The sequence below is a fragment of the Sturnus vulgaris genome, chromosome 31 (genome assembly GCF_052056855.1).
Source record: "Sturnus vulgaris isolate bStuVul1 chromosome 31, bStuVul1.hap1, whole genome shotgun sequence".
In the NCBI taxonomy this organism is placed as follows: Eukaryota; Metazoa; Chordata; class Aves; order Passeriformes; family Sturnidae; genus Sturnus; species Sturnus vulgaris.
This window is the reverse complement of record NC_142273.1, coordinates 1,951,470-1,967,269: the sequence shown is the minus strand read 5'-3', so window position 1 is coordinate 1,967,269 and position 15,800 is coordinate 1,951,470.

Sequence of the window (15,800 nt, the reverse complement as noted above, 5' to 3'; positions counted from 1 at the left end):
GCTCCTTGTCAGACAAGGCTGGTGCACACATCTAATAATGGGCACCATATGGGAGAGGGAAGGCTCGAAGAGGAGCAGGGGCCCGACCATCCCCACGCTGAACAAAGAACAGTGTGACAGCTTCCCAGTACGGGCCAGTATCACCAGCACTGGTCTGAAACACCAGCAACAAGGAGAGAGCCCAGGCAGAGGTGGCAGTGGAGGAAGAGCCACCACTCATGGCACTAAACAGCTCGATAACTCCCCAGGGAGCCCTGCCCTTTGGAAAAGGACCTGGCAAAAGTGACAAGTGAAGGTTAAAGGCAGGAGAGCCATCAGCCCTGCTCACCACAGCGTGCCCAAAGCCTGGGACTGGCACCCCAAATCCTCTGAAGCACATCCCACCGTGCCTTGGAGCCTGTGCTCACTGCCAGCCTTGCAGTCCCACAGGTCAGATGGTGACAGGGAGGACACGATGTGAATTAGAGACAGGTCCCTGCACTTGGGCTCATCCAGAGCCCCCCAGGCTTCCTCCCTGACCCTAAACTTTGGGGGCAGAGCTCAGCCCCTCTGCCAACCCACCCCCCAGTGGAAGTCCCCACTGCCACTGCAATTACAGAGCCAAGTTTTCAAGTCCCCATTCATTGCCAGCGGCGTAATGAGCCCCTGGGCACCATCAGCAGGGGCAAAGCAATTAAAATCCCTGCCGTGGTAGCTGCGTGGGTGGCTCTGGTGGGGGCTGCTGCCAGTGCCTGGTTTGGGGCGAGTGGGCACTGCCAGGCCAGGCAGGGCCTTAGATTGCTGCATGTCCCTGGGGGTGAACAATCGACTCGTTCTTCCCTGGGTTCAAAGAATAATAAAATAAAATAAAGAGGGAATAAAGGCCCCAGTAAAGCTGGGAGTCAAGTTTATTTACAAACTGAGTATGAAGTGAAGGGCCGGGAACAAAGGTGTTATGTAAGGGACAGTCACTAAGGGGCTCTTTACCCACGCTAATTGCCACTTGCTCCACGATATCCATTTATCTCGCAGCTGAAATGGCCTCCTCAGGCTTGTGGGTTCAAGCAGTGCTTGTTTGCAACGCTGCCCAGTGCAATTAGTGCACCAGCACAGGGTGCAGTCCCACCACCCAAAGCCATCAGGAAGCCTCACACCTCCCTGAGAAGTGGGATCATGCCCGCAGTGGGTGGATGTGGCTTGGCAGGGAGAGGTGCTGCCTCGCGTGGGACTTTGGTGTCAGTTGTGTAACAGGGAGGGACAACGGGGCTTAGTTCTGCAGCAGGGACCTCGAGGTCATCCCGACCTAGCCTGGGTGGTGAAGGGCAGAAAACCATCATGGGATTCCTGTGGAGGCAGCTGCGAGAATGATGGCCCTGAAAGGAGAATGAGGTGTGGAGAGGATGAACAGAACCCGCTGTTTGTGATGGTGGTTCCGAGGGGTTCAGCTGGAAACTGCCCTCGGGTGCAAAAGCCCAAAAGGCAGAAACCAGAATAAAAACCACCACGGGGAGAAGAAGCTGCCATGAGTGCTGCAGGGCCTTCCTGCTCCCATCCCTGCCCTCACCCTGGGCGTGTCCAGGGGCACAGGGACCACAGAGGGACCCTTAGCTCTGCTCCAGCCAAACTGTCAGGAAAGGGAGGAAGATGAGGTGGCAGCACCCCCAGGAGCCGAGAGGTCAATTTTATTGACAAACTGCCTCTTGAATGGAGCACGGGGAACAATGCCGGCCCCAGCCCGGGTCAATCAGGACTGTGTAAAGCAAGGGGCCAGCTCCAGTGGCCCCGGGAGAGCCCTCCAGGCGAGTGCCCTTTACCAACGTGTTTGCACAACCTCTGACCCCTTCTTTTGGGGTTTAATTGAAATCCCAGCTTGGTGACAAATTGGCATGACCAGCGGGCTGGAGGCTGGGAGGGTGATGTGGAAGCAATGCAGGAAAGTCCCCTCCCTGCTCCAGCACTGACCGACCTGCCCAAGTTTTAATCACACCCTGCTCCTTCTTCTGATCCTGTGTCACTGCCCAAAGGCCACCAACACGGGCTTGGGACAGGCAACTGCCCGAGCCCACCAGCAGCTCTGTCTCAACAGACAGGAGCAGACAAGCACTGTCTGAGGTGTGTGAGTCTTGGACTGAAGCCTCCTTGGACTGCAATGCTCTGATGCTTTGTTAATCACAGAGCTCGTTAGGCTGAGGCATTTGCAGTTTGCACCCTGGCAAACCCCCACCACAGAGACCCCTCTCCCTCCCTGTCCAAAGGGAAAGGTCACAGACCTTCTCCAGCCTCGTCTTGAAGTAAAAACGGCTTTTTAGAGCCAATAGTAGAAATGAACTTCTGAAAAACAAATGTATCTGAAGTCCCAAAGCAGTTCCCACTGACTGGGGACCAAGCACTGACATTGAGCCAAATGGAGCTGAAGTCATCATTTCCAGAGTTCCTGGGAGAGAGGTGAGAAATGGCAGAATTCCCTGTGATGGCAGAAATCTCATTTTCTGCAGAAACCAGACTAAAAACAATGAGAAAAAGCCCCAAACCAGACTACTCACAATCCCCATCCCTTTTACAGAGCATTTGCAGCATCCCAGCTGCTCCATGCAGCACACCAGTGATGCAGAGCTGTGTTACATGGAGGTACCAGTGCACCTGAGAGGGATGTCCAGGTGGATATCCCTATTGGCTAAAGGGACTCCACAGAGTTACAGCAGAATCCTCCAAAGCAGAAATATTTTCCCTCCGCTTTTCTTCCTGTCCCAGAATATCAGATTCTGGGATTAGACTGCAGCATTTTCCTGCCCGTAGGTAAAGATTTAATATTTCACATTGTGTAGATCATCCAATACGAATCCCAGCTGCCCTTTAACGGGGTTGGAGTAACTTCTGGTACCATGTGCGACCACACCCCTGAAGTGCAAATGGTACAAGTGAGGCTTGAACAATTCCTGCCTAAATCTGTGCAATTTCCGCGTACAGGCAGGTGCCTGTGAATCACTGGGGCTCCTGCCTGTAGTTCTGTTGGCCCTGCCCTGTAGAATTTCACTGGTCCTGGGGGAACATCCCACACTTTGGAGCAACAGTAACACATTTTGCAGTACCAACACAAGGCTTTCCCTCAGGAGCGTGTCTGTGCATCCAATTCACATTGAAGCACCTTAAAAACAGAGCAGTCCCACATTGAGGCAAAACCCAAAAATATCTCCATTGCCGCCTGCTTTACTGTCTGCACCTCATTTGCAAATCATTTACAGGGATTTTTACATATCCTAAAATACTTCTAATTGCAGGTTTCGTGTCTGTCATCCGTCACTGATTAATACATTTCGTTGCTATTATTGTTATTATTACCATTAATCGTGCATCCATCCAATTCCAATTCCAAATCAAAGTGTGTTGCCCAGGATGGAGCCACAAGAACCAGGTTTGTCTCTAGGAGATGTAGCCATCAGAGGTGATGAGACTCCTAAGAGCAGCCCCTTGCCCTCATAGATCTCAAACTGGTTTGCAAGGAGCAGCAGATCAGCACTTTGCAGAAGATGTGCAAGGTGGGGGGCAAATCAGCCCCAATGGCTCCAGCAAACTGGGGGTACTGGTGGGGACTGGACAATTCAATCCCTTCACCCTCCTGCCTCCCTGTGCCACCTTACAGTTTGCCACGCTTCAAGGGAGAGAAATGGGTTGTAATTTTGTTTTGTTAACCTCCCTCTCTCCCAGCCCCACACAGTAGTGGGAATAAATCTGGGATGATTTTATCCCCCCATCGCTGCTGCCCCCAGCTCCCAGGACAGCCGCGTCCTCACGCTCTGCTGGCTGTCACTTAGCCACCTTCCCCTGTGCCCCGTGGGTCACTATTCCCCCAAACAACCTTCGGTTTCCACCAGTTGAAGATCTTAGAGGATACTCGCACAAAACCCTTTGAGGTATTTCATGCAAGGCTTGAAAAGGCTCCTGCTTCCTCTGGGGGGCATTATCATGACAACCAGCTTTAATTCAGCACAGATCCAGGCTCCCAGCTGGATCCTCAGCCACGCCAAGTCCCCCCGACACCCTTTGGCTGGCTCAGAGAGGCCAAAGGAGCGCACGGGTCCCAGGATCACGGGGAACTGGCCCAGCCCCATTTCCCAGTCCCCATCCTCATATAAATTCCCTTCCAGTCGCCTCGCACTTTTCTCTGCGTGTTCTTCTTTTGCGAGCGCTGCCCTCCTCTTCCCCACTCCCACCGGGCGCTTCCCCCCTCCCCGCGGTCCCTCCTCTGTCCCCAGCATCCCCCTTTCTCTCGGCTCTCTATAAACAAAGCGCCTCAGTGTCTGGGGGAAGAAAAGTTGCATTATGCAAATGGGAAAAAGCGAACAGGAGATTTCTCACTCCGAGAACCCCCATTCCGGGCCTGCACCTCGGTTTCCATGGCATGACCAAAGCCTGCTGGAAGCTGGTTTGCATACGGATGAGAGAGGAGATGAAATCAGCACGAAAGCCCATCGCTGACAGAACACCATTGTTTCGCCTGTCTGATTTGGAGGCTAATGAAACGCCATTAAAAAAAGAAAGAAAGAGGAAAAAAACCCCGCCGCTTTCATCCTGGCTTTGGTCAGGGATGGGGACGGGGGGTTAAATATGATGACGGACGATCATCGGCACTATCGGACTCGGGGTGAAGGTATTCTGGCACCGGGGAAGGAAATTCCCAGGATGCACTGCCCCTGCAAGCCGGAGCGATGCCGACAGGAGATGGTGCTGTGGGCAGAGCACTGGGCTGGGAGAGGCTACCAAGGCAAACCCAGCTTTGCTCCTCTCCAGAAGACACAGGAGCACCCAGGCATGAAAACGCCCCAAGTGCAGCCACGAACCTGCCCATCCCACGGCACATCTCGGGGAGTCCGTCCATCCACTCATGAACTTGTCGTGTCCAGGAGAGGCACTGGAGCAGGCTCATGGGTTGGGATCAGGCTCTCCCCGGTCACAGGCTTTCAGGGTGGAATGAATTAAAAACTGTGAATACAGACAGGGGTGGGGAGAAGGTCAGGGAGCTGCTCGGTGCTTCCATGCTCCTTCACCACACAAACCATGACTCTGCTGGAGGAGAGGGAAGAGACAACACAAAATAGAAACACATATGGGTGCCCCATCTGCCCCATCCCAACAGCCTCCCGATGCTCCAGCGCATGCCAGCACCTTTCCCAGGGCCCTGAGGAGTGGGATAGATGGAGCAGGAGCACGGCCACTGGCTCTTGGCCCTCGGTAGCTCTCCTGCCCTCGGCCTTGCCATGGCCACCCAGTCCCTTTCCTGCTGCCCCGCTGCCAGCACTGCATTGTCTGCAGTGTGTGCCTTCGAGAACAGCATGATTGGCCTTGAAAGGGCTGATTTGCTTTCCCCGGTCCATTGAAACACCGGAGACCAAAGCCTGTTCCCTCCAGGCGCTCGGAAACCTGGCACCCTTTCCACTTCGCTTCCCTGTGCCCCTCAGCCCAGAGGCTCCTGCTGAGATTTTGCTGTCAACAGAGTTTTGTTCCCTTTCTAGGGCGGCGCAGAAGGGACACAAGGACCTTGAAAATGGCAGCTTCTTTGACACGGCTATTCTCCTTCGACCCCCCTGGCTGAATAAACAACTCACAAAAATGGAGTTTACTGTATTTCCTCCTCAGGGGGAAAACACTGCATCTTGGTCCTAATTAATTTACCTAATTAACATTGGGTCTGTATGCAAAGACCTCTTTCTGTACTGGCCGGGACAGAGGAAATAACAGGAATAAAAATATATTCAGGCAACTCTCAGCCCTGACTGTAAAAGGGACATCGCAGGATGAACTGTGCCACCCTGATCATTTAAGCCTCAGAGAAAGTGTCAGCAGGAGAATGGCCTCCACTCCACCTCCTCTCTCTTTGGGGCCAAATCACACCAGCATCGTGACACTGGGCAGGAGGTGCAGGGCACGTCCTGGAGGAATTCACTGCTGGGACAGGCTCAGGGGGATGGAGCAGGAGGGACATCAAGGAACAGTTCCAGCGCAGGAGGGGAGCAAGGAGGATGCCCATGAGCAGAATACAATTCAAGCTGCTGGGCTGACCCCTCTGCTGCCTTCACCAGCAAGCTCTGTGCCCGTTTACTCCTGCCTGGGGCCATGCTTAGACCCTGAATTTGCCCAGGTCCCAAGCAGCCGCTGCTTGCCTTCCCTGCTCCTGCCTAGGAAAGCCCAGCTCTGCTATTTTGTTCTTTTCCCTGCCAGATGCCAGCTCTCTTCAGCCTCTTTCTTCTCCCCACGCTTTGCTTTGCCGCATAGTTCCGGAAATCAGAAACAAAAGAAGAGGAAAGAAAATAGGCTGGATCTGGGGGGGGGGGGGGGAGGAGGGGGAGTTTCCCTTCCGTTAAGCTTTTCCAGCTCTCCCTGCCTCCCAATATGAGACACGATATGGGCACCTCACATGACGAGCGCTCGCGCCCACGTGCGCCGACACGTGATGGGATGCCCAGTTATGCCAGGCCGCTGAATGGAGGCGAGAGACAAGAGCCTGGGCTTGAGCCCGACCTCCTTGGCAGCAGAAACAGGAGGATGCAGGAGAAGCTCCTCTCTCTGCTCGCTCTGCAGCCCAAAGCTGCACGGCCGAAACACGCAGGCTGGAGGGAGAGCGTTCCCAGGCCACGCACTTACAGGTTTTGTGGCCGAGTTTGAGCAGTAAGAGCTGTCCTTTTGGGGCACGATGGGGGCTCAGTCCCACTCTGGTTACTGGGGCCCTACAGGTCAGATTCTGGGAGCCAAAACTTCCTAAGCACTGTGAACTGCAGAGCCTGAGTCGCTCATCTGCCTCCACATCCATCCCCATGTAATCCTCCCTTCCAACAGGGCTGGCAGCACGGGTTTAGGTGTCCACATCATAGTTTGATTTACAAATATTTTTGGTTTGTAAAGGGAAACCCCTCACGCGAGGCTTCATATATATTCACTGGAATGGCCAGCAATCATCCTAGAATTTGCTTTCCACAACAAATAAAACCCCAGATCAGTGTGTGTTTTCATTCGGAAGTGTCAGCTCCCACTCCAAGCATGCTGCCTTTCCCAACTCCACACTGAATTAATTTCAATGCCACTGTAAGCAGCTCCCACCCTCAGGAGCCCTGTAAGGATTTCCCACAACAGAGGTGGAATGAGCAGGACCCTTTGTGCATCCCGATGGACAAGGAGGAGGGAGGGAAGGTGTTTGCAGCACAGGCTCTGCTTTGCTTTGCTCAGGGAGGCTCAGAGTGTGCCCCAGCGCCAGGATGGGTGCTGGAGCTGCTCGAAGCCGTGGGGCGGGGGCTGGTTGGCTCCAGGCACCACTGAGAGCTGCAAAAAGAGATGAGAAAACCTGGAGCCAGGCCAGGAAAGGACACACTGAGGGCCCAGCACAGCCTTGGCACTGGGGCACCTCCCAGGCTGGGGTCCACAGGCTGCTGGAGGGAGAGCAGGGCCAGCACCGCGTCCGCACCCGGCTCCCAAAGCAAAGCCCAGCGTGGCCTCAGTGGGGCACAGAGCTGGCAAAATCCCTGCAGAGCACCAGCCCTGCCAAAACAACCATTGCCACAGCCCAACACTGCAGTTGTATCCTGGAGGAGAGACCTCAGACAAGTTCAGCTGCCACTGGAGCAGGAGCAGGGAGATGCTCCCACCATCAGAAACCTGCTATTAGCGGCAGGTGCTCTGTCCACCCCATTTCCAGCTGCCGCCAGACTTCCAGTAATTCTCAGTGACCTCATTTTCACTTCATTTTGTAAATAATTTTTGGGTTGTTGTTTTTCATTTTACTCAGTTTTTAATTTGTTGTTGTTTCCCTCTGAGCTGGAGTTTGTCATTTAATCAACTTAGACCCAGATATCCTGGAGGGTGTTTGGGGAAGGGGGGTGGGGGGGGAAGAATGAAAACGCTAATGTCACATCACCTCCCTAAAATGAGTTTTAATTGTAATCCTTTAATCCCTCTCAGATGGCCCTCTCTTCACTGATGTTTTTCATAATTATTCCTTGCCATTTTCCCATCGGTCTAAGGAGTGTCTTCAAGAGGGAGGGGGTGGAGAAAAGGCCCTTTTATAAAATAATAATAATGGGCCAAATTAAGACACAAAGAGGGAAATAACAAGGGGGCAAGGGCTTCAGAGACAGAATGGGGATTATTAATGCCTCCCCCATCAGAAATTTCAGTGATGGTGCTCTCAGCCACCCCAATCAGTGGGCAATTGAGGCTTGTTTGCTCGAGTGGCTGCATCCTCCTACAATGACCCACATTTAGCCAAGTGGCTGCATTGACAGAGCACCAGGTGCGCAGGATTGGGAAACCGCCTCGAGGCAGAGTCTCGCCAGCCCGCCCAGCACTGAGGGTCTGCACAGGGCTGCTCACCTCTGGGACAGTGCCCACCTGCCCGGGGAGATGGTCAGTGGGAACTTCTCTTCCAGAACTCATGAGCTCCCAGGCGCTCTGCCACTCTGGAGGGCATTGAAGGGCATCATTCCCACTGCTGCTGCCGGTTTTCAGCCCCGTTACTCTCTGAAACCAGTTCTAACTCGTCCTTTGGTCTCATGCAGATGGAGCCCGAAGGATGCTGAAGATGCACGGACTTCCCCAGCAGCAGCACTGAGGTTATGTCTGGGTTGGGAAGGAAGTCGAAAAGGGTTTTCAGAATCCTGCCAAGTGGCCGCTGAGCCCTCAGTGCCATCTCAGCCCTCGGTGCTCTTGCCTGCACTCACCAGCTGCCACTCCTGTCCCCCTGCAAAGCTGAGGCCAGCAGTGACCTGAGTCCCTGGCCAGTGGCTCTGAGCAGAACCCACTTCCACACAGGATTTCAGGGTCTCTGCTGTCCTGGAATGCCAGACCCATGAGAGCCATGCCCGGTGCAGCCTCTCCCTGCACAGTGCCAGGGCAGTACAGATGGGAACCTCACCCAAAAACTCTTGAGGGGTCCATAAGCCAAGTAAAAGTTCGCTGGTTGCTCCTGAGCACTTTAGAAAGCTAATCAGAACCAAGTATTCAGGTTAATCTGGCACTCAAGTCTTTAAGAACACAGGGATGTTGATTCAGGGGAGTTAAACGAAGTGGGCTTCGAGAGCACAAGCAGGAATTGGGATGCCGTGGAAGTCGGGTCCCTAACACGAACTGCAGAGCTTTAACTCCAGAGCTGCTGTGGGGAAGCAGCCAGCGAAACGGGAGCGTTTACAGACCACTGAACTTGTGTTTAATCTGGGAAACCTCTTGTACAGGTCTGACAGGGGTTAATCCACCCCTAACGTCTCTTTCACACTCTCTCCTCCCCAGCCATAAAGCGCAGCAATCCTTGCTAATCATCCCATTATTTCAATGAGCTTGACCCAAAAGGCTGCACCGATGCCTCAGCTCCCTGTTCCAGCTTTCTCCCTGCAGCCACCTGCCCCATCCCAGCCCGGCCACGGCGCAGGGATCAGACTGACAGTGCATGTCGGCGGGGTGACCCTCGGGGACAGCAGGTCTTGGCCGCAGTGACCTCGGAGGGCAAGTGATTCTTGCAGGAACAAAGAGCCCCTGTGTGCCAACAGGCCGGAGTTTGTGTGCAATTAACTCTGGACAAACCAAACAGAGCAAGTTCATGAGTGTGGAGGCTGGGAGCAGCTCAGGGTTTATGGGCTCCCAGGGAAGGGGGACCTGAGCCCCTGAGCAGCAGGAGCTGCACAGCCTGAGATGAAGAGAGCCCTGGACACAAAGCAGGGTAGGGAGGGGAGCAGAAATAGGATTACAGCAGGGGTAATGCTGACAAATAGTGTCAGGCACCAGGAGCATTTGGGGGGAAGAGCTGCAAAGAAAAGGATCCCTTTAATTATCAAGGGCTGAGTGTCAGAGGACGAAGTGTCTCATGGCTGGAGGGGATGGGATGGTCAGTGGGAACTTGCCCTCCACTCTGGAGAAGCCTGGAGGGCCACTGTGGGTTGGCTGGACACGGGTGTCTTCTCCTGCAGCCTGACTCAGGGTCAGGACTGGGGAGGGTGGAAAAACCCAGGATCTGCCACAATCTGGGGCTGGTCAGGGTCCTGAGCATGGCACAAACGGGCTGTTTTACCTTTCAGCCTGCCCAGCACAGGGAGGATCCAAATCCCATCCAGCCAGGGAAAAATGAGGAGCTCAACATCACAAAATGTCCCCCTCCTCCCAACACAACTTCCTCAAACGGCATCTTTTCCTCCTAACAAACAGGGAAGAAAAAAAATTAAAATTGCTGAGTGGAATTCCTCAAGAGCTCCCATGCAGGAGCAACAAAGTGTTTGGGTTTGAATTGCACTGAAACATGACAATTACGTGCAGCATTTTCAATTATTTGTGCAGTACAGTGTCACTGGAGATGCAACAGACAGCAGAAGTTTACTGAAAGTAAAGTACTAAGGTACTTTATGGTGTATTATGTTATCAGGCCTCAATAAATGCATTGGAATATCATATTAGTGGGGTTATTCTGCTGCTGACAGGGGAATATTCACATAAAATACATCAATCTCAACAAAGCTGAGTTTTCTTGTTGACATATCACCAACGATATGAACACATCCTCTCCCATCAGCCCTGAGCTGCTCCCAGGCTCTGGCACAAATGAGCTCCATTGGGCTGCACTGAGAGGCCTCAGACCACAGAAATGACCACAAAGCCACTTTCCCCTTGTCTCACATTAACTTCATGCTCCAGCTGCAGCACCGTCCATGCCCTGCAGCACCCTTGCTTCAGGTGACACTTTTGAACAAAGCCACAACACCAGTGATTCCAATCCCCAGCCTCAAATATTTTCTTTGAGCTGCCTTCCTCCCGGAGAAACACTGTTTTTGACTCATGAAAACAAGATCTATCCATGGAAGAGAAACAGAGGAAGAGGGAAGGCTGGAGAAAACAACCTTTGCTTCTTTTTGAAGTAATTTTTAAATTTTTTTTTTTTTTTTTTTACACCCGTTTCCTGGCTATTTGGGAAATTTGGAAGCGTGGGTTCAGCCCAAAGCGATGCCATGTCCCTGAACACCCTTCCCCTGCTTCTCCAGCCCCTCTGCAGCCCCCCAAAGCCCCGAGCCCTTCTCCCAGCCCCGCTCATTGTCCTTGGCATGGAGGTTGGCACCGAGGCGTGGGAAGCGAAGCAGCAGCTGTGGGTGCTGCCAGGCCCCTGCACCCCGACCCGGTGCCATCCCCACCCCACCGAGGGGGCAGCTGGGGATCCTCGGGGAAGAACTGGAGCGAGGGTGGATAAAAAGAGGAGCGGGGGAAGCAAAAGAAAGGGAAAACAGCCCCCTTTAAAATAAAGAGGAGGAGGAGAGAGCAAAGGGGGGGGGGGGGTGTAAAAATCGTTAGCACTAATTATCAGGCACAGGGACAAACGATTAATTTGCAAGTCAATTAGTCTCAGATAGGTTCACGTTTCCTGTTCTCAGCCACTGAGGGGGAAAGAAAGAGGGAGACACAACTGCGGCCTTAATCCTCCTCAGAGGCGGCCATGGCGGGGCCGCCTGCCTGTGCCAAGGCGGAGGGAGGGGGGCTACAGCTGGCACGGCCATGGCGAGGGGCGGCCGTGGCCAGGGCCGTTATGTGCCAGTCATTGTGCCCTCGGAGCGGCCCTGGCACGGCGCCGGCCCCTTCCCCGCCAGCCCCGGCGCCGCCATTTGGGAGCCCGCGACGCCATTTTGTTGATGCCCAGGGACAGCGGCCGCCGGCGTGGATTTTCCACACTCGGGGGACACAGATGGGGCTGCTGCTGCCTCTCTCCATCCCTCACTGCCCCTGCCAGCCCCATGCAGCTGTGGGCACCGTCAAGGGCACAGTGGCCGAGGATATGGAGGGATCTGGCCGGGCCTGCTCCGGCCTGGGGTCATGGCAGAGCTGTGGGGACAGGCACCACGGAGCCATCAGGGACAGGGGGAAGCTGGAAACAGTGGAGCAGCTGCCACCCTTCTGGGTGGGTCCCCAGCCCTGTGCTGCCAGTGCCCAAAGCAGGGGGGTTTAGCCCCAAGTTGCCCTCTGGGCTCGGGGCTCAGGCAGCTGAGGATGGGCAGGAGCCCAGGAGTTGGGGGGAAGAGACGTGGGTGGTTGAGGGTGTCCCCCACCCCAAACCCGAGCTGTGGTTATGTGGCACCTGGCCTCACTAATTGCACCAGACCTCACAAAGACAGCACATAAAACAGTAGAATAGATATTTTCTAGTGATGACTTGAGGACCCAACCAAACATCACCTGTTCCTGATATATATGGGTGTAAAACTGAAAAAAAAACCCCAAACAGCTCAAAGGATGGATAAAAGCAACCAGGGAGGGAAGCTCATAGTGAGGGACAGAAGTGCCAGCAGCCCCTGGCTCCATCCTGCAGGACAGACAGCACCCAAAGACACACGGACATGCTGGAGAATGGGCACCTGCACCTTTCCCACTGCAGCCACCCCAAACCTCAACTGCAGCAGCCCCAAACCTCAACTGCAGCCACCCCAAACCTCAACTGCAACCACCCCAAACCTCAACTGCAGCAGCCCCAAACCTCAACTGCAGACACCCCAAACCTCAACTGCAACCACCCCAAACCTCAACTGCAACCACCCCAAACCTCAACTGCAACCACCCCAAACCTCAACTGCAGACACCCCAAACCTCAACTGCAACCACCCCAAACCTCAACTGCAGCCACCCCAAACCTCAACTGCAGACACCCCAAACCTCAACTGCAGCCCCTGCTCGGGGCTCTTTGTGGTGCCAGTGCCCCCTGCACGTGTGCCCGGGCGCGGGAGGGTGCAGCGCATGATCGGAATGTGCTCGGCGTTCCCCACGCTCTGCGCAGGGATATTTGTGTGCGTGTGGACACAACATGTCTGGGACCTGACAAAAGGCATCTGATTGACACAGAAAAGGGGGCTGACAAAAGGCCGAGCGGGGCTGGAGGGCTCTGCACAATACTGGGCGCTGGTACCACGCGCAAGGGTGGGGGATCCAGGCGGGCAGGGGGGAGCAGGGTGGCTTTTAAGGACACCTCCGCCTTCCACATTAAAAAAAATAAATAAAAAATAAATAAATGCATTAAGAATCTTTCGGCTTCACGGATGTGCAGACTGGGGATGCTTAGCCAGGGACATTTGTAACAGCATCCAGGGACAGAGGGAGCCCACGGTGCCAGTGAAACACACACCCAGGGACAACTGCAGGGCGCCATGCTTTCCCAAAGCACGCTGGAGCTTCTATGGCTTCTCGACAGGGTGAAACCCAACAAACTGTGAAGCATCAGGAGAGTGGCCTGAAATGTGGTTAAAATGCCTCTGGATCGTCTCCGGAGGGGGCTGCAGCCCCCAGCCCCCAGCCCTGCCCTGCTGAGGGCACCCGGCCCCTCCGAAGTCATCTGTCCCTTCCGAAGGCCTCCAGGGCACTGGGTGGGTGATAAAAAACACTGATTTTTCTTTTTTTGCTTGCCATTCCCAGCTGAATCCCTGGGAATACTTGAATTTTTTTAAAGAAAATGTCTCAAAACTTTTTCAAGTTTTTTTTTATTTTTTTTATAATTTTTCTCCCTCCTCTTAATGAGAGACAAAAGTATTTGACACTTCTGGCTCCACTGCTGGAACGGCTTTGCTGCACGAGGTGCTGGATGCTGCTGAGCAGGGACAGTGAAAGAACACTATTTATCTTTAAAAAGTAAAAACTCCCCACACTTTTAATTCTTTTGCTTTAATTACAGTATGAAAATTTCAATCAGCTTCAGAACCGGTTAATGTTTTACAACAGAAGGATTGTTTTGCAATTAAAACTGGTTTTGAGCAGGACTGACTGACGTGTTTAAAAACTTTTGTTCCACCACACACCTGAGATTTCATGTTTCTGTGTATGCATGGAATAAGTTCCAAAACACAAACTCCTATTTTGATACTTTTCCTTTATTTTTTTTTTTCAAGAGAAAAAATGGGAACACTAAGAAAATGTTTAGTTCACAATAAAGAATCAATCCAAATTCCTAAGAATAATAGGAAATACCCTGGGATGATGCTACACAAAGGAGCTAAATTGGTTCCCACCAGCTCAGGACCCTGTAAAAGCCTTGTTAAGAAATTTTTTTAATGTGGGTATTTAAAATTGTAATTTCAAATACGGTATTCTATCAAAATAATTTCTAATTAAATGAGGAAATTTTAGTGCATTCAAACATTTCTCGAATACTGTTCATTCTATAAATGAACAAACATTAGTGGCAGGAATAATAAAGTGGCTAAAATCCCTATTTATTTTTTAACTTCTGGGGGCAAATGATCACTGCCGTTTATGCCCCCACGAAAAGTTGGGGTTTTTTTTCGTTTGCTAAATTAAGAGGCAAAGTGGAAGAATTACATTTAGTAACTGGCTTAAAACGGGATCCTGCTTGACCTGACAAATCCCGGGTAACAAGACCGCTTTGTCTGAGCGTGTGGCAGGAGAGATTTCACACTTCCTCCGGCACAGAGCTGAGAGCAGACCCAGAAACACACGATATTCCCCCAAACTTCCCCTCTTGGGTTTTAAGGGCGATAGTTCCACTCCAACGATTTTTAGAGGAAAAAAAAAATTAAAATATGAATTGGATCAATTTAAATAATTTTTTTTTTTGTCTATTTGACGGGATGGAAAATTGAGAGGAGAACAGGCAGAAAACGAAGCTGAAGTTAGGCTGGGAAGGATTGGGGAGAATTGGGGGGTTTTGGGAACTTTCCCACGCCCCCACCCTCGAGAGGCAGCGCTCGGTCCTTCCCAGCGCCGGGGGGAGCGAATCCCACCCGGGACGGTGCGGGGAGGTTCCTCCGTGGGAAATAAATTAAAAAAAAAAAAATAAAAGAAAAAGAAAAGAAAGTAAAGGAAAAAAAAAAAAAAAAAGGAGAGAGAAATAAATGCCGATGAATATTTTAAAAGGAAGGACTGCGGGTCGGGCCGGGGCGATCAAGCTCCGCGCTTTGAGCCCGAGGTCCAGCCCTGTCCCCCGTCAAATTCCCCTTTTCTGCAGATTTTGGGTTTAACCCAGGATAAAACAGCTCAGGTCCTGCGAGTCCAACGCGGATCTTTTAGGTGCCGGCAGAACCCTGTTTGTAAATGGATTATTTGCCCTGTCGCGATTCGGCTGCACCGCCGCACCCCCATTCCCGGCTCCTCGCCCCCATTCTGGGCTGATCGCCCCCATTCCCGGCTCCTCGCCCCCATTCCCGGCTCATCGCCCCCATTCTGGGCTCCTCTCCCCCATTCCCGGCTCCTCGCCCCCATTCCCGACTCCTCTCCCCCATTCCCGGCTCCTCGCCCCCATTCCGGGCTCCTCGCCCCCATTCCCGACTCCTCTCCCCCATTCCCGGCTCCTCGCCCCCATTCCCGACTCCTCTCCCCCAGTCCCGACTCCTCTCCCCCATTCCGGGCTGATCGCCCCCATTCCCGGCTCCTCTCCCCCATTCTGGGCTCCTCTCCCCCATTCCCGGCTCCTCGCCCCCATTCCCGACTCCTCTCCCCCATTCCCGGCTCCTCGCCCCCATTCCGGGCTCCTCGCCCCCAGTCCCGACTCCTCTCCCCCATTCCCGGCTCCTCGCCCCCATTTCCAGCTCCTCTCCCCCATTTCCAGCTCCTCGCCCCCATTCCCGGCTCCTCTCCCCCATTCCGGGCTCCTCGCCCCCATTCCCGGCTCCTCGCCCCCATTCCCGGCTCTGCTCCCCTTCGGGACCCCCCCAACAGCCCCGGAGGTGGCACCGAAAGAGGGAAGAGCAGAAAACTTTTGTGTCCTTTGTTATTTCTGTTTGTTGTGTTTGCCTCGCCAATAGTCCGGGGTTACTCCGATCAACTGCGTATCAACTAATTTAATTTTAAAAAGCTTATTTTATAATCTG